This window comes from Corvus hawaiiensis, chromosome 26 (genome assembly GCF_020740725.1).
Source record: "Corvus hawaiiensis isolate bCorHaw1 chromosome 26, bCorHaw1.pri.cur, whole genome shotgun sequence".
Lineage (NCBI taxonomy): Eukaryota > Metazoa > Chordata > Aves > Passeriformes > Corvidae > Corvus > Corvus hawaiiensis.
The window spans coordinates 3883183-3902010 of record NC_063238.1 but is presented as its reverse complement, the minus strand read 5'-3'; the positions used below and the strand labels follow the sequence as shown (position 1 = coordinate 3902010).

At 38.0% G+C, this 18828-nt stretch overlaps 1 long non-coding RNA gene across 1 annotated transcript; it reads right to left on the bottom strand.

The window, feature by feature from the left end:
• Positions 1–2263: 2263 nt before the first annotated feature.
• Positions 2264–4132, bottom strand: LOC125317402. The gene is made up of 3 exons (XR_007200057.1): positions 4017–4132; positions 3780–3788; positions 2264–2275 (listed from the first exon to the last, which is right to left on the bottom strand). It is a non-coding gene; the product is annotated as an uncharacterized LOC125317402 (long non-coding RNA).
• Positions 4133–18828: the final 14696 nt, after the last annotated feature.

Here is an 18828-nt window from a genome sequence, read left to right as displayed (position 1 = left end):
GTGGTTCAGCTGGCTCCTGGCACTGACTGAGCACAAACAGCACTGCCTGCTCCCTGAAGGTCATACCCAAAAAGAATTTGGCTTGTTTAACATAGAATAACAAAAGCCAAGAGAACATTTGTCTTCTAAGTATATAAACTATGTAAACTCTGGAGGCAGACATCTGCTTAAGTTTAAAATTAACCTTTGATCAGAGACAGGCATAGTCTGTGCTCAGATAAACTTGGGTATAAACATGTGAACAGTGAGGGTCTGAACCAGCCTTCTGGTGGGAATTGCAGGCAGCTTTGGAGGGGAAGGCAGGAGAGCACAAGAGAAGGACAAAGGTATATTAAAGCTGTCTATGGACTGTAATTAGGGGTGAATCACAAGCTGTGAAGGAAAAACAAACAACCCAAACCAACCATAAAACCAAGAAGAAAGTAAAAAAGATGGTAATGGTTAAGCTAACAGAATACCAGCCTGTAAACTGTTTACAGTCTGTCTGCTGTAATCAATAGAGAAATTTTGCTGAGATTGGAAGCCTGAAGTCAGAGAGATACAGAACTGGTGATTGCATAAATGTCAGTCTGTGTAAGAGTGTGAGGAGCCAACGACTGTGCAGGGAACAAGTTACTCAGATGCTGCTGCCACTCAGAAAAAAGTAAAGCTTATTTGGCTAAGAGGTAAAGGTGGTGTTTTCTGTGTACACATGATGGTACCAACTATTTCACTCTTCCAAAATCCTTGTTTCTTTTGGTTATTCAGGGTTCTATTCCTTTGAAAATTTTCAGTGGTTAGTTTGCAAATACCTGATTTATGCTTCTTTTTTTTGGTTTGGTCTGGGTTAGGTTGGGTTGGGGTTTGAGGGTTTGGTGGGGTTTGTTTAGTTGGTTGTTTTTGGTTTGGTTTTGTTGTTGTTGATTTTTTTTTTTTTGAGGTAAAAGCTTGAATTTTGTTGTGTGAGGGAAATAAATCAGTTAGGGTAACAGCACAGCTACTCTGAGAACCTTGTTCTCCCTTACAGTTTTGAGGAGCAGTTAGGAAGATCACCAGCTCTCTCCCAAAGACACAGGACATACACAGGGAAAGAAATTCAGTGGGGATAAATGTGGGGAAGGGATAGCTTCTGCCGTTGCTGTTGTGTTAAGGTTTTACTTGTTTTGGACTTAGTCTTGCTGGTGGTGAGTTCTGGGGTTTGCTGCTTGGAATTTTCTTCTTTGGTTTGATTTTTTGATGAAGCTGCAGCTAGGGAGTGGCAGCCTCTCTATGGCTCACTGGCAGCCAGCTGCTCTTTCTGCAATCTATCACTTTGCAAAGAAATATTCTCTTAGCTGACAAGACAGCTAGACCATTTCCATTGTTTTGAAGAGCCTGTGGAAGCTTGGAAGTGGGCAAAGGCACTTGGTGTGGTCACATGAATGTGTTTATATCACTTATCATACTTTCTGAAGTAGCCTTAAGATAAGTAATGACATCACTGAACTAGCAGAGCTACAAACCTGTCAAGCACTTGGGAGAAGCATGGGAGATGCTTCCCACTTTAGGCTGAGACCTTTTGAGAGTGCAAGTGGGATTTGTCTGAAACAACAAAGAGGAAGAGCTGGAAAGATGGTGCAAATATGCCAACAAACTTGAAGACTTTTTTTGTCTTTGGCCAAATGGTTTGACAGTTTGCGCTATGTCTGTGAATGATGAAGTGCTTGGAAAGTCGTTGCTGACCTCTTTCAAGTCTCTCCAAAAATGTGCAAAGGGGTTACCTTTGTAGATGCTCTGTAGTTACCTCTGAAGGCCTCCAGGACATCCCAGTAATCCACCTCCAGCAGGAATAGCGATCCTCAGTGAAGTACACTATATTTGGCCTTTCTGTGATGGAAAAACAGATACTCTGTCAGTCCTGCTGACTTCTGCAGTTAACCCAGTGCTTCCTAGATAGTGTTTTGGGGCTTTTTTTCCCCTGAAATATGTTACCATTGTGCATGTCTGTGATAAAATATATTACCCTTGACTGGTCAAGTGGTCCTCTCTGATTCTCCGCAGAGATGTATTGTGACATTGAACCACCAGGTACTGCAGGCATAGTGCTCAGATACTAGAATGGCAGGGAACTTAAATATCTAGAAAGATCCCTGACAAATGATACACTCTGCAGACAAACCTCTGCCAAATTCTATTCAAATAGCAAAGGGATAATGTGAATATGACTCTAATGAAGGAAGGCTAGAGTTGCCATAATGCATGCAGGTGCAATTGCTCCAAATCTCTCTTAAAATCCATTTTCCTGCCAGTGCTCATTCTTCCTTTAAACAGAAGTTAATACTCTGCTGACATTACTGAACTCCATCATGCTCATTATCTCAGGCTAGCATTTAGATCAGGTTTTTGGAGGTGAAAGACCAATTCATTAACTCTATTGTGTCACTCAATGACATCCTGTGGAGAGATCATAAGTCAGATGGGGGTGTCACTGCTGTAAGATAAAAGACAGCTATAAAGTAGGAAGACAACTGGTATAATTCACAAAAATGAGGGAAAAATTACTCTATAGCCTTTAATTTCTATTCATAATTCAGGTTTTAAGTATGTTATTTAGATAACAGTGCATCTGAGGGATTTTTTTTATGAGTTTCAAAAATGGAATGGAAGAGGTTATTGGTTGGTTACTTGTTTTTGGTTTAAAGGAAAAAATAAATAGAGGTAACAAGTAACACAGTAATCCCTGTTTAAAAAAATAATAAAAAAATGGGTGCTTTAAATCCAGATGTGTTGAAATGCCCACATACATTAATTTGTCTTAGCTTAAAGGGGGAAAAAAAAAGTGTTCATAAAATTATTACTTTCTCAAAAAGAAAGTATTATGAAATTGTTTTAACTGTTGATAAAGAAAGAAATGGCTGCCAGGAATCAAAATCCACCTATTTGATTAAAATAAAATCTCCATACTGTTTCTTAAGGTTAAAGAAAATGTTTATTTTTAGAATACTCTCTGGAGTATTCTAAAATAATTTTTCTCTCTGAAAGAGAGAAAAATTCTCTCTGGACTTTTATATAGAAAGTAGTTTCCTACTGCTACTACTTATGACTGAACATGAAGTTTCTTAGTTTGCACATGGGAAATTAACAAGCAAAAATATTTTCTGTGCTTGTAGTTGAGTTTTTCCCAGAAAATTTTCAAACATGAGCTTTTACCAGTGTAATTAACAACTATTTAATGTGAAGAAGCAGGGTCAAATAAGGAACGGCTTTGCCAGAGAGCTCTGGAGCCTCTATTCAGCTTCCCTCTACCTGTTACTCAATAAAACTGTGGGAGATCATAGAATCATGGAATGGTTTGGGTTGGAAGGGACCTTAAAGATCATCTGGTTCCAAACCCCTTGCCATGGGCAGGGACACACTCCATTAGACCAGGTTGCTCAAAACCTCATCCAACCTGGTCTTGAACACTCCCGGGGATGGGGCATCCACAGCTTCTCTGGGAGAAGATGGGCAACCTATTCCAGTGTCTCACCATCCTCACATTCAGGAGTTTCTTCCTGAACCTAATCTAAACCTACTCTCTTGCAATTTAAAGCCACCTCCCCTTCTCTTACTGCTACAAGACCACAGCATGTTCTGGTACTTCAATACCTTTTGGTAAACTCCCTCCTTCAGCTGATGGCACTGGGATTTCCAGCAGGTAACACAGGCCGAGGGCTGGGAGCAAACACAAAACCAGCAGCTGTTCATCAGTCACTGCATGAAAAGCAACAGCACCACTCTCACAACTTTTATGGTCTTGAGCTATCCAAAAAAAAAAAAACCACCCACAACTTGGGAAACCTAAGATGTTCTTCAGTTTCTAATGTATTCACAGAATCACAGAATGGGTCAGGTTGGAAGGGACCACAGTGGGTCAGCAGGTCCAACCTCCCTGCTCAAGCAGGCTCATTCTAGAGCACATGGCACAGGATTGTGTGCAGATGGTTCTTGAGTATGTTCAGTGAGGGAAATTCCACAACCTCTCTGGGCAATCTGTTTCATTGCATGGTAACTCTCACAGTAAAGAAGTTCTTCCTCATACTCAGGTGGAAATTCCTGAGCATCAGTTTCTGTCCATTGTCTCTTGTCCTATTGCTTGGCATCACTGAGAAGAGCCTGGCTCCATCCTCTTGTCACTCTCCCTTCAGATACTCATATATTGATGAGATGCTCAAACCCTCTTACCCCAATAAATCCTGGGATTTGTTTTCCTATTTTCCCCTTCATATTCATTATTGATAAAAATTAGTGCAGTTTCCAAGCTGTACATAAAAGTAGAAATAAGTTTTCCTTTCTCCTAGCTGGTTTGGAAACAGCTACCTTCCCTTCCTCCCCCTGCCCCCACTTCAGCTGACTCCTTTTAATGTTAAGATAAGTGAGAAATCCCTTTTTCAGATCCTTTAAAAATTAAAACCACAGTTGAAAGGAAACATAGAAAAAAAGAAATTCTAAAGTGGTATCAATCTTCCTATTATTAATGCAGTTATTTATTGATCAATTTGGTTCCTCTTTACTGTGTTATCTGGGAGAATCCTTTGTTCTATTTTCGTCTGGATTGAAGCACTCTTCACAAAACCTTTCTTTATGTTTCATCCATGTTATCTCTTTTGTCCCCCCTCCCCACACCCTGCAACTTTAAGCTGCAGTCATTTGCAATATTTTCTGCTATTAACAGACGGGTTGAATTTTTTTTTTTATCTGGTAGCAGCTCAGTAATTGGAAACCTAAGAGTCACTTAATATAGAGATCACTGAGAATCATAAACCATTTTCTTCTTGACCTTTTCCACCAAAACATTAGCTTCTGAGTCAGCCTGCTTTGAGGCTACAGAAGCACTACATATTGTTATGTTGGTTTCTGACTTCAAGCAATTCTTTTCTTTCATTTCCTCCTATTTTTAGCATCTGAAGGCTGAAATTTTACAATATGCTATTGCTCTTTTTTTTCCCGGGAACAAATGTCAGCGCATCAAAAGCTCACCACTTTTGTGTGGTGTCACTTGAGATCACTGGGAAAAAATACTTTGTAAGCCTCCTTTTTGAATCATTAACTGTGGGCGCTACTATGAATAGTTTTCACAAAACTTCTGGGATCAGTTATTTCAGCATCACTTCACTGCTAAGTAAAATCCATAAAGACTCTCAACACTGAACAAGGGGGCAAAAAAATAAACATTATCCCAAAGGTGAAGGGGTATGAGATCAAAACATTTCTCTCGTATGTAGCTTTTGTATGGGTTTTGGTATATGCCTCGTGGTGTTTTTTCTATCAATTACATAGTATTTGCAATGAAAATAACTGTACACATTCACATATGCATATACTTGAGTTGTTCACCTCCTCTCTCTCTGTTTAGATGCCAGTCCTAAATCTTCCAGACCTGAAATGCTTTCTGTAGCAATCCTATCCTCTCACAACCATACAATAGTTGTTAATTAGGAAAAGAACTTTGAATCTCTAGGAAAATGGTTCACATCATCTTTCTGATCTATGGTTATCAAGGCGAGGGGATTGTGGGGCCACTGCAAACACATTTGGCAGATACAGATGAAGGCCACAGTAGCTCCCCTGTTGCCTTTGGTGTGCTGCCACAGAAATTCACCTTCAGTGTATGTACATAGTTATGTCATGGTCCTATAGCTGTGGCTGAGGACAGGGTCAATCTCCTCATGGCATACACAGCTGCAACTCCTATACAGCCTTAGCTGCACCAAGTATGTATTAAAGAGCTAGAAGGACCCTTATTTTTTCTTGATAATCAATAATTACCTTTCCTGCCACCTGGCCAGAGGTGTTCACTGAGTGCTCAGAGGCATTCACTGATGACATAATGAATGTCTGGGAGAGGTATGATAAGCAGAAAGACTTCAATATATTTGGCAGGAACAAACAGTACAGGTTTTCCAGAATTCTATTAAATATGTCATTCCTCAAGCTGGTATCTAGAGCAATAAAGAAATTAAATATATTAAACATTTAAAACAGGGCTACTAAATTGCCACCTAGTGGTCTTGTAATGAAGCTAATGTCTCCAGCCTGCTGATCTGGCTGAAAAAATATCAGTGTGAGTTTTGTATTTTTGTCAGGGTCCCGATGCGGCTGTTCACTGGTGCCTTGTACATAGTGTGGTTGGAGCAGAGGGGTGTCAGGGCACAACTTCCAAGCCAACACAAGACAGAACCATTGGGACTGCTGGGGTACCAGGGGCAGCTTGTACAGGATGTAAGACACCAAAAGGGAATCTCTGAGCCACTCAGCCAGCCTGTGCATAGGGTAAAAAATGCTGCCAGGTAGGAGCCTTAGTCTATTATCTGTACTACTTGTTAACTTTTCAAACAAACAAAACAAGTAAACAAACAAAGTAAATAATTTGATACAAAAGGAAATAAAATATTTTCTGACTGTTGGTAAATTAGTTAGGAATTTTGTTCTTCTGAGGCTCAATTAGCTCCAGAGAGACGGTTGTGGCCTTTCAGTACCTACAGGGGGGTCTGCAAGAGACCTGGAGAGGCACTTCTTACAAGGAGAATGGAAGGACAGAAGAAGGGACAAGAGCTTTAAACTGAAAGTAGGTTTAGGTGAGGTATCAGGAGGAAATTCTCTACTGTGAGGGTGGTGAGGCACTGGAACAAGTTGCCTAGAGAAGCTGCTGATGCCCCATCCCTGGAAGTGTTCAAGACTGGGCTGGATAGGGCTGTGAGCAACCTGGTCTATTGAAAGGTGGCAGAGGGTTTGGAAGTAGTGGATCTTTAAGGTCCCTCCCAACCCAAACCATTCTGTGGTTCTATGATGATTCCAGTGGAAGAAGCACTTTGCTCTGCTGGGGTGTTCTCCCACCTTCTAGTCTCACTCTGCCTGAGCCATATGTTCATCAGCATGTGCTGTTTACGCAGAGCCAAGCAGATGAGGAACAACAAAGAAGCACAAGTGGAACAGTAAGTTTTGCAGTTCTGCTTTTGTGATTAATCTGCCCAGAAGCGACTAAGAGAGATTAAAAATAATTTGCAACATGATGAACTGCATAAGCAAATTCTCTGGGGATTAATGCATAGTCAATCATTTTACCAATAATCAGCTGGGGGAGTGCTGGACTGCATGTTGACAAAGCTGATGCTCACAGGAGGTGGAGGAGGCAGAGGCCTCGTGTTAGGAAGCGTCCTGGAGCGGGGGCTGCTGGCTACATCTCTGGGAGGGCACATCAGTTGTTTCACAGATAAGTCAGAGATAAGTCAGTCCATGGCAGCAGAATCCAAATTATTCATCTTCCTCCTCCATGCTGTCACCTGCTGGGACCTAGTACAGTTAGTGGCTGAAGAAGAAACATCATACCTGAAAGACAGACTGAGAACACTTACTGCACCTTTATTGAGGTCCTGGGTAGATAAGGTGTCACATGAATATAGCATTGGTCTGAGGATGCTGCATAAACTGGAAGTTTAACCCTGGCCAAAACACATCCTCCTGCAGATCACTTGTGGATCAATACCTTGATTAAGGTGTTGGCAATTCTTGTGTCTCCTCTCCTCTTGTGATGAACTGAGAGCCTTGCAAAGGTCATTGCTTCCCACAGAATATGAGATGAGATAGGTCAGGAAAACTAGATGAAGAGAAAACAAACATGGATGGGGCATAGGGTAGGACTTGGCAGCAATAAAAACAATCAATCACTGACATGGATATTCTCTTCCTACACTTCAGATTTTGTGATTAAAGTACAACTCACCATATAGAGCACCATACATAGTTCTACTTTTCCTCTCATACCACTTTTGGCCTGGTTGATATTAATCTGTTTTAAGATAAGTCTGATTTTTATTTGTGGACATTTTCCCCATCTTTTTTTTTTGTTTTGTTTTGTTTTTTGGTTTTTTTTGATTTTTTTTTGCATTCACCTGTAATTTTTGTCATGTTGTACTTTGGTTTTGTCCAGTAGTGATTCAGGGAAATTTGCACCTCATTTCTCCTTGTTTCACAGATTTGATTTGCACACTATTTTGTTTTAAACAAATATCTATCGTTACACTAATGTCTGACCTCACTCCATAAACTTAATCATATTTTAGTCAATTAAGTTCTCTGGACAGTGAATAGCTATCTAAGCTGATTTACTTATTTCCTTTTTTTTTTTTTTTTTTGTAAGGCCTCAGCTTCCCTTCCTGTAGTTATTATTCCTCTAGTTATTACGGTTATTATGGAAGCACAGTAATAGAGGAAGCTGTAAAACCACTCCACACACTGACGTGCCACTAATCTAAACTACGCAGTATAATAAAAAGGCACTCAATTAAAAGTTAGTTTACTTCTTAATGTACTCTAGGTGATTTGATCTTTAAGGAGTATACAATATAAGGTGAAAGGTAATCAATACAGTACTGTCTGAGAAATTGCAGATTTAACTGCATACCTGTTGTCAATAAAATTATCCAGGGACAGAATGCCCTATAAATGCAACCAGCTTTTTCAAAAAATAAATGCTCTGTTCCAAACCTGAGAAGCTGGTAAGCCACAAAATAGAATCCACATGACAATTACTCATTTCAACTTTAATGTGTGCCATGAGTTTCTGTTTCCCCTAACCTTTTCTGAGTTAGTCTCTTCAGGGCTTATTAGGATTGCCTTTGACTAAAGGATTTACCATAGAGTCAGTCTGTCACTGTTCTGCTATCCCAGTAGCTTCCTGAGTTTCCAGATTGTCCTCAAATTGCCATGCCAAATGGCATCCACGTAACTGTAGAAGACATGCCTTTGATTTCTGGGGCCTCATGCCTGCCATAGGTAATACTGAACACCTTCAAATACATCTCTTGACAAGTTTTACACTTCCCAGGTAGGAAGTTCTAGATCCTCCTGTCTTCATCCCCACAAATAACCAGAGTTAATGGCTTGGGAATGTGCTAGATGGATCATTCAGTACAGTACATTTTTTTCTTGATGTTTATACATTTACAAAACCACTGAATGCTTTCAGGAGGAAGAACACATCATCCAGTGTTGCTGTGCCAGCATCGAATAACTGTCCAGTTGCCCTGTGTAGAGAACATGCAGTGGTGAGAACATACTTGTGTTGGCTCTGAAATGGTATCCTGTCTGTCTTGTCTTCATCTTATAGGCTATGCAGTTTTTACTCAGTTCAGAGCAGTCAGACTGAACTGGTGCCTCCCCTAAAATACCTAAGATGTGCTGTAAGGGGCAAGCTACACTTACTGCTCTGGCAGAGAGCTACCTTAAGACTAAAAATTGAAGTACAGTCAGGCACTTAAAAATGGACCGTAGTTTTCTCAGCCAGTTGACATATCTCAGGTTAAATGCCAAAATTGGGCCTTCACAGGAATTTCTTCGAGAGATCTTAGAAGACATGAGCAGAATACTCACAGTAACAGAAGTGATCTGAAATAAGATTGTTCTCTGAATATATGGAATGGTATTCAGTCAAAGTGATGTAAAAGTTGAAGCACCCAGAATGTTGTGAGGTTTTTAAACAATTTTAAATCAAAATTTTGCATGAAACAAGCTTGACCTTCTACAAAGCAAGAATTGCTCTTATTTATTCGTTGTTTATTTTCACTTTGTGTGTGTGTCTGTCACCTCCAGGAATAAAAACACTGATGTCAATTCCCTTCTGCCTTTCTTCATATGGAACTGGTATTTATAATGAGCCTCCAGTCAGCTCTGTCATGTTAAAATGAACTTTCTGAATTATTGTTGTTCGCCTGATTTCACAATCAGCCCTTTGCAACCCACAACACTGTCACTAACAATCTAACCAAAGGCAAAAATTTCTTTAATGTCTAGATCAGTTTATGTTGAATAATCTCAACACCTTTCAGCAGCAGTAGGATTTAAATACAGCTGGAGTGGAACAAAACAGAATATCTGAATTTTTAAAGAGCCTCATGCGTCCATGCTTCTTTCCTTCCTGCTGGAATCGTGTAAGTTATAAATGTTGGGGGCTCTTTTCTTCCTCTTTCTATGTCTTGCTAATACTTGGTGCTTTGCCTTGGGTGTAAAGGTTGAAAGGTCTTTGCCATAGAACATTAGAAAGCCAGTAGATTTATAATGCTATATATAAATTCCATATTTAACAACTCAGGTCAAGAAAAATTATCCATTCATCTAGCAAGTATGTCTCAAAATGCTATCATTTTGATAGATAGAGCAAAAAATCTACTGTCTTTTGGAAGTCCATTTCCACTTAATATATTTTTCTTTACTTTTTCCATGACTATTTTTAGTTACAGTTTTTCAAAGTGAGACAAAAGATAGGTTTGGAGGGGAGTGTGAGGGGGAAGATAGGGAAAGAGATTGCCTATATCCCTTCTCTATTCATCATCTTTTCAATCATCTTTTCATCTCCTAAAAAAAATTAAGATCTTCACAAAACACAAGGTAGATTACTCTTCTTCCTATGTGTTTACCTGTTGGGGTAAAGAAAATATTTACACCATCTGGTTCCAATAATTGTGCTAAAAAAAGACTGAAGTATATTCACAACAGGTGATTTTAAGAAAATGTATTAGGTATATAAAACATTAATAAGATTAAGAAAGTAATTTTAAAACTCTTTTAAAAATAATTTTATACATTTTTATCTCTGACAGCAACAGAACTGTTCAACTTCTATGCTCCAGGCTGAGATGAACTTTGAAAAAATGCTAAAGACAGGCCCCTGTGCTTATTACCAGGGTAAATTCTTTCTTTGCTATATAGTCCTCTGTGTTCAATAAAGATACACAGGAATAAATTCTGAATAAGATATGTGTTTTATTTCTAGTCCTATGGTAGAGGAATTAGGAGTAGTATCTGACTTAACTCTGCATCAGCACTAGCAGGATTCTTGCCTCTTCCAAGGGCAGTACCGCTCACTCACGGCAGGGCTGCAGGAGCTTTGTAGCTCTTTGAAGCAGCTCTGAATAAAGCCTCACCACTAACCTCAGCCACTTGCCAAAAGTTATCACAACTGCAGGTCGCTGGAAAAGCTCTGTCACTGAGCTGCAAATCAGAGCAGAAGAGAGGCTGCACATCCAACTGATGATTCCCGTTTTTCCAGTACTTTGACTTGCCATAAAGCTTGTGCGCCACCAGAGGGCATTCCATGCCGCAATAAAATGCAGATCGGTAAACAATTGGAAAGCGACGGGAAATTATTGCTCTAGTCTTCTTAGGATGTTGGACATTTCATACTACTAATCAAAAGCTTACTGCAAACTGAACTATCCCAAGCGCAGCGTCTACCAGGTATTTCTCAACTGCTCTTTCATTCCAGTAGCTCCTTTACTGGGAAAAATAGTAAATTAATTAGTTCTCACTTGTAAACAAAGAGGGAAAATAAACAATTAGAACCAAAGACATATTTTCCCTTCAAAACAGATGAATATGAGGAAAAACTTAAGATGATTTTGATTTTTCACCTATTAATTGCATAGTTTTAGGTTTCATTTCTCCTAGTGCTTAGCTAACACACTGCAGATTTTTTCTACTTAGTGAGCCATATGTTTATGTGGATTTTGCTTTACTAGCATCAAGTAATACTGAATTTCATCAGCTGAGGAGCCAGCCTTTTGCATATCATTAGTTATAGAAATACGGCACAGCTGGAAGTACATTTGTCCTTTAAAAATTTTATTAGAAAAATATGCTTTCATTTTACAAGTCTGAAATCTTATAAAAGGATTCTGAACATTTTTTTCCATCTCAAAGAGCTTAACATGTAGACAGCCTCTAAATTGATACCTATAAATTCTGATTTTCTATAAATCAAGCAGAATGAATAATGTCGCTAAAACTGAAAGAAAATGACCATGGAAAAGACAAAGAAAACAGCATTTCTCATGCTTTTGTGCAGCTTTTCATGGCAATTGCCTTAATGTTTGCATTCTTTTTTTCAAAGTCTGATAATTTTAGCAGCACTTGTAATGATCCCTTAGCTTCACACAAGAAAACAACTTTATTGTCCATCTCGAGATTCAAAACTAAGTTATCTCACAAACTCTTTTTTTACCAAGTAATGACTTGCAACTTCATAATATTATTGCATTTCTGTTCTTCAGGTAGCAATAGGGTCTTCAGGGAAAGCAATACAACAGGAGACTTCACATATTAATGTAGCAATGCATAATTATATCTTTTATATGTTACCAGATACTCTAATAGCCACTTCTTCAGTGGAGCATACTAGCAATTTTCTAGACTGTTCTTAAAAAAACAAAAGAAAGAAATATGATTAAACGATCTTTTTTATAAATTCAACCTATCAGACAAAGTTTGGAATCATCTATATTTCTGAAATGCAATAAAACGAAAGATTATTGAATAAATTATGTAAAATAATACATTTCTTTTTACAAAAACACTGAATTGTCATTGAGGTCATTGATTAAACTTTGTTACGTAAGAAAAGAAAAAATCTAAACTGTGGATAAATCATCACATAGTAAGACCAGAAAGTATTTTCTTCAGCAGAACACTTATTTTTACACAAGGATGTAAAGAATATAGCAGCCAATGATCTTCATATTATGCAAAGCATCCAGCTTTTCAGGTTTGTAGATGAGTACCTAACTTTAGATGTCAGAATTTAAACATGGTAATTATTTGTGTGTTTACAAGGCTGGCGTGTGCAGTGACTTATAACTATTCCTTGGATAGCAGAAGCCCATTGGATCATTTTCAAGGTGATTTTCAGAATATCATTACAGAGTAGGATGCACTCACTTGCCTGTTCATCCAGTGTGAGTTCGCTTCCTTATCTGAATACTGGCATAGCCAATTACTGGCTTATAGTAATGTCTATATCAGAATTCTACAATTTGAAAGTACAATGTTTACATATAAGTTCAGTCCTAAAATTAAAATATTATTTTGTTCTGCTTCAGTGGATGAGAGGGAAAATGCCTTTCCAAGAGAAGGATAAATGCCCAGAGGCATGTACACAAACGACTCACTGACACTTTCTGTACATTTTCCTTCTGGTTGTTTCAGAACTCAGCAAGACACTTTGTTGGTCACAGATGAGAGAAGTCCTTGTCCAGCCAAGCCTAAAATGATCTCAACTTTTGGCATCACCTAGGCTGCTCTATGAACAGGAAGGACTGTGCCAGGAAGCAAGGGCTAATTTGTCTGGAAAGCAGATGTTCTGATAGGCAGAATATATATTAATTGGAAACTATGGGGCAATATTAATTCAAACTGTAAGGTTAATAAGGACAATATTTGAGATGTGAAAGTCTCTTAACACAAATAAAAAGTGTTTTGAGTTGAAGTACACTGTGATTTCTACCCACAAAGCCTGTAAGTCACTTAACTAGAACTTGGCTCAAAGCCCATTTCTGGATATGGGCCCTGCAGTCCCTTGCTATGGTGCTATAAAACCTTACACAGGTGCTCTGAAATTTGAGCTATCAAAGTCAAGGAGTCTGCTCTCCAGCATTAAAAAAACCCTCTTCTACTTCATTGGAAGGAATGGGTGGCAGAAATCTTTTCAAAACACCTTCTATTTCTTACTACTTTTGCTGGCACTTTTTTTTTTTAATGTCAGCTGTATATCACAAACACGTGTAACCCAGCTGGCATGCAAAGAGGTTAATTTGCCACATGTGAGCAGACGTTCTTACGTAAAAACTTCTGCAGAAATTATAAAGAAAGATTATGTATGCATCCATATCTTAAGCAGTAATTAACTTACTGAAAAGATATGCTCTCTGGCCAAAAGGTTGCCTTTCAATGAATGTTTTGAATCATTGTGGTTACTACATGCTTATTGGATCTATGATTTATGAATGTGTTTGTGGTGGCTTTGTCTGTCTTTCATTTAACACTTTTTCTTTTTGATAAACAATAGATAGAAAGGACTTGCTAAGAGTCATCCCAGATTATAGCAGAGCCTGGAAAAAAGAGAAATTTAGCCTCAATGACATGGGGAAAAATATGTTGCCCCTAACACTGGTGCAAAGAATAAAAAGTGCAGGTCAATGGCAGCAGCTGGAGGGAGTCAAAAAAAGAGCGAGCTAAATGGAAGTCACTTGCATGGTCAAGGAAGAGACGCCTCTGTATCAACTTGTAAACAAGTACTTTAATCATGTTTGCTATTTCATTAGCATCTGAACAATTCAGATTGAAATGTGAAAGATGGTTTTATCTCCCTTCTCTTTTATGCAGGTCCTGGACAGCTTTAAGCAAAACACTTCTCATTTGAATGATGAGGATAACAGCAACATTTCTCTGTCTCAAAGGGCTGATTATGAAAATAAATTAGATGCTCAGATGTTATAGCAATGCATCCCAGTAAATTAAAAAGAATTTTCAAAACAAAATAACCACATTTACATTATTTTTTAGATACCTTAATTTCAAAAATTTCTTTTTTGAAATCATAAGCTGTTCGTATGTAAGCAAGGAATATCTGGATGGTTAATCCCAGAAATGTGAAGAACACTTCTTGGGAAATACTTCAGCTAGTTGACAGCAGAATAGGTAAAGAGGAGGCTATTAAATTAATAAATGACCTACACTACTGCTTTGTACATGCAGTTTTGCAGCTGGAGGAGAAGTGACTGCTAGAATGCTTAGTTTGGTGTCTTCAAAATGTCTACAGTGAGGCTATGGTTTGAAAAGTGATTATGTAAAAATAGCACTTCCTACTCAGCAGATCTGTTCTTGTATGCTTTAGTGGGGAGAGAGTAAAAAAAAAAGAAAAAATACCACTGCATGTCTTCGCTGCTGAGCCACCATATCTGGGGGGTGGGGGGGGGAGAAACTGCATTATACTCTAGTTTATGCAACTTCATCAAAATCACCAATTTAAAGCTATAATGTACCTAAGCAAAACCCGTCATTTCAAAATTGTGCCCTTTGAAATCAGATCTGCATAACCTCATTACCTTCAGCTGAATGGAAATGAATGAAATGAAAGGAAATAAACCCTTCAGATTGAAAAATCATGACTGGATTTCCTCCAGCTTCCTACCATCACCCAAACTAATCAAGCTATTTTCTCCCCAGGTGGAAAATGAAAAGAAAGAGAGAGGTGATGATGATTCTTTTTTTAAATATTTGGCAGGTAATCTCAGAGCATGAAGCCCATATAAGTTTCAAGAGGCTACATGAGGACTACAGAAGGCTAATACTATGATAACAGCTGCTAGCACAGGGATGTAAGCAATGCAAAAATCAGATTCATGCAGTTTGGCCAGCCTGTTTCCAGGGTTGTCAGACTCCTAAGTGATGGAGTGGGCTTTGCCACTATCAGCTGCTTCCAAAGATCAATATATCACAGCAAATGTTCCTCTTTAAGCTTTTCAAAAGAAGTCTTCTTTGTCAGTGTGGTTTTTTTTTTTCCTGAAGAAGAGCAGATGAAGAGGCTCTTGTAAAAAGAAAAAAAAAAAGTAAAATTCAGAACACGGGAAAATACATACTTAGTATCTGTCTAGAGATTTGAAAGGATACTTTGATCATTCTTGCCAATTACATACCTGTTAGAGGAGAGTATATTTACATATTTAATATTCAGCTAATCTCCAAAAACTTTGATCAAAAAGACATGCCATTTATCCTCAAACACTGTGCCAAAATTTCATCTCTAGATAGCCTAATGTGTGAAGTGATGAATTTGTTTTCAAGTCTTTTACAGAATGCCTTCCATTTTTCACTTCAGATTAAAACACCTACCCTTTTAACAAGTGTACTCCCTCTCCTGAACACTATCTTTAAATATAAAAGAAATCATACCACAATGGTTCCCTCAGGGTTTTGCCTTTTGACATTTCTCTACTTAGAAAACATCTCAGAAAGAAAACTAATGGCATTATGCTTGCAGACACAATCCTTTTATAAATGAACAGAAATGTCTCCATATTTCTTCTTCTCATCTGTGACACATTTTAGTGTGCCTTATAGACACAGATCCTGAGTGACCTTCACTAAGTCCCTGGACAAGAAGCCTGACTAGCTCTAGAACTGCAAGTTCTGAGTGTGGGCTTGTGCTCACATGGAAAATGGAAAGATTACTGTGTAAATTTGCAGAAAACCCCCCACATCAATTCTGACAGAAGACAGTCCAGCAGCAGAGGTTTTGCAACACACTCTGGACTCAGGTCTGTTATGTTAGATGTAGATATAACAAATCCCAATAAAAAGTGCCATTTTTTCTTTTATTTGTGTTCTTATAGAATGCATGCTTTCTAAGCAATGTCTAAGCTTTTAATTTTCTTCTTTGTCTGAACCAAGATTTCTCCTAAATCTCTTAAAACATTCCTTTCCCAAAATAAAAATCATCCCAAGAGTTCTTTATTCAACAAAGAGACAGATGCAAATGCAACAGCACAATTCCTTTATTGATTAAGAATGCAGCGTTTGCTTTGAACCTCAGAGTAGATCTTGGAGATGTTTCAAGCATGGTCTACATGTTTACTGAAGTACCAAGTATTCCTCTTCTTACAGTGCCAAGCATTTTAACAGTAGAGTTAAAGACCTCCAGCAAGCAAGATGTACAGTCTGGTAACAAAACTGTAATCTATTTGGAGCCAGTGCCAGAAGAGCACTACTTGTTTACAGTCCTACAATTGAACTACCATGGCACAGTCTCTCATGAAAAAATAACAATTTTATTTTCAAGTCCTACCAGAAATTACTCTAGTATTTAACCAGAATATTCCTTAGTGTTTCCGCTTTAGGGAGCAAGTGTAGGAATGAAGCTTTGTAGGGAGGCAGCTCTGATCTGTCACACCGTGGGAGGCTGGGGTCCACTCTGGCAGTGTGCCTCACTAGTGGGCATTTGGGGCTTGTAGGAAGAACTGATTTTGTACAATTGTTTTCAGGGTTCAAGGTGCAACTGGACAGACATTGAAGCATGGACTGCAAAGCTCACTAACCTACAAGATGAAAAATAGGCAATAAGAATATGGGAGAAAAACATTTTAATATAGAAGAAATTATCTTTCATAGAGTGTAGCAACCTTTTTATCCTCATCTACCACAGAAATATTTTGAAAGTCATAAAACATTTTTTCTTACCAATGATTAGATCAGTAAACAGTAGAGGATATAAATAATAAAATTTACAAAGATAAAATTAAATAGCCTTTAGCAAGAACACTGTTTTTCTTTCCCCATCACTAGATTTGTTACTGTTTTTCCCTTTGGTCATAAGACTCATTTTCTTTGCAAATGTTTTTTCTACCTGGGACAAATTTGTAGAAACTGATTTACTGAGAAGAATTCTGACACTTTCCTGGCAACTTGCAGTGATGCCTGATGAAAATAGCTAAATTTTGCTGTAGAAGAAAACTGAAAAAACTCATGAAAACAGCTTTTGAACTCATCCAAATATGACCTCCCTAAAGAAAAATCTAAATAGAAATGTCAGGACTGTAATTTTTTACTCACTTCAGGAACCCCATTTGGTATACTGGCTATACAGCTTAATATTAAGGCTGCATTTTGTTTGGTTGGGTTAAAAAAACCAAAACAACACTGCAAGACTTATTTTTCTTGTAAAGCTGCCTAGACTGGATAGCTATCATACAATTTTGCCAGGAGACTGTTTTGCTTCTAGCAATTTCACCTTGAAGTCTACAAAATCTGGTAAAATCTATCAAAGAATAAAAAACCATAAATGCTGGGTATCCCTGTTTTGCCCAACTCCCCATAATCAGACACAAGGAAACAAAAGTGGGCCCAAAGAAAAACCAAGAGCTCTGTCCCTGCATGCCATCAATCAGAGATCACTCTCCTTCGCCTTGTGAAAAATGTAAGGCTTGTACTGCAAAAGCTACCAGAGGACACTACCAGCATTTTGGGTTCCCTACAACAGCAGGAAACTTGTTCTTATTAAGAACCACAACCTAGGTATTTCTCCTATATAATGACAGTTTGGGCTTTGTTTTGGTAAGCACTCCAGCCATGAGAAGAAAATCCACAAGAAATTTGCATCCAAGCAAGCAGCATGACAGGGACTTAAAATTGTGTATACCTGACAAAACTCATCATCAGTGCAATGCTTTTTATATCCCGTCTTGGTAGTTAATTTCCTAAATAAACTTTAGAAGCCTCTAATTTAAATTCTTCATGGATATAACCTGTTAAAGGTGCTTCAGATGACAACTTAATAAAGCCTGATCTTGTGAAAACAGAACAGAACAAGATGACAAAAAATTAGAGCGCTATTCTTGGTTTTCCTTATTTTTTTCTACTTCTGAAAATTTTGTTTAACCTTGTTGTACTTCACTGTAATCAAAGGCTAATGATACATGCTTATTCTACAGAGAACTGGGAAAATAATTATCTTTACATTTCAAAGCTATGGGAATGAATAGTATCATTACTTCACTGTTATTTAATTGTATTAAAAATTATCCTTCAACTTCCATTAAAGTCTTCAGTATTTAATAAAACAAGAGAGCAGAAGTAATGAACACCAGAGTCCCTTATTTCCTCTACGGGTAAAGGTATTTATATGAATTGATTGGCAAAGCCAAGTCTTTTTAGAGAAACAGAGCCTATCTTCTTTCTAAAGGAGGAAGAACCCCTATCAAACTTGTATCACCAGTTTAGTTTAGGTTCTTCACAGTCATATCGTAGTCATCAGGTCTGGGAGCTTTTAGTTTCTGTGAACATTACATTGCTGCTCTAGTAATTACACCGCAAAAAAAAAAAAAAATCTAAAAATTATTTAAAGAAATCAAGCTCTCTGGTGTTAATGTCCCAGATGGGAAGAGAACAACAGGAAGCTGACTAAGCACAAATCTCTATATAGAATTTTAGTAAAATTTCCTCATTACGGTGCTGACTTTAATAAGGTATTTCAGAGAATTTCCTGTCAAATAGAAATTTTATTTT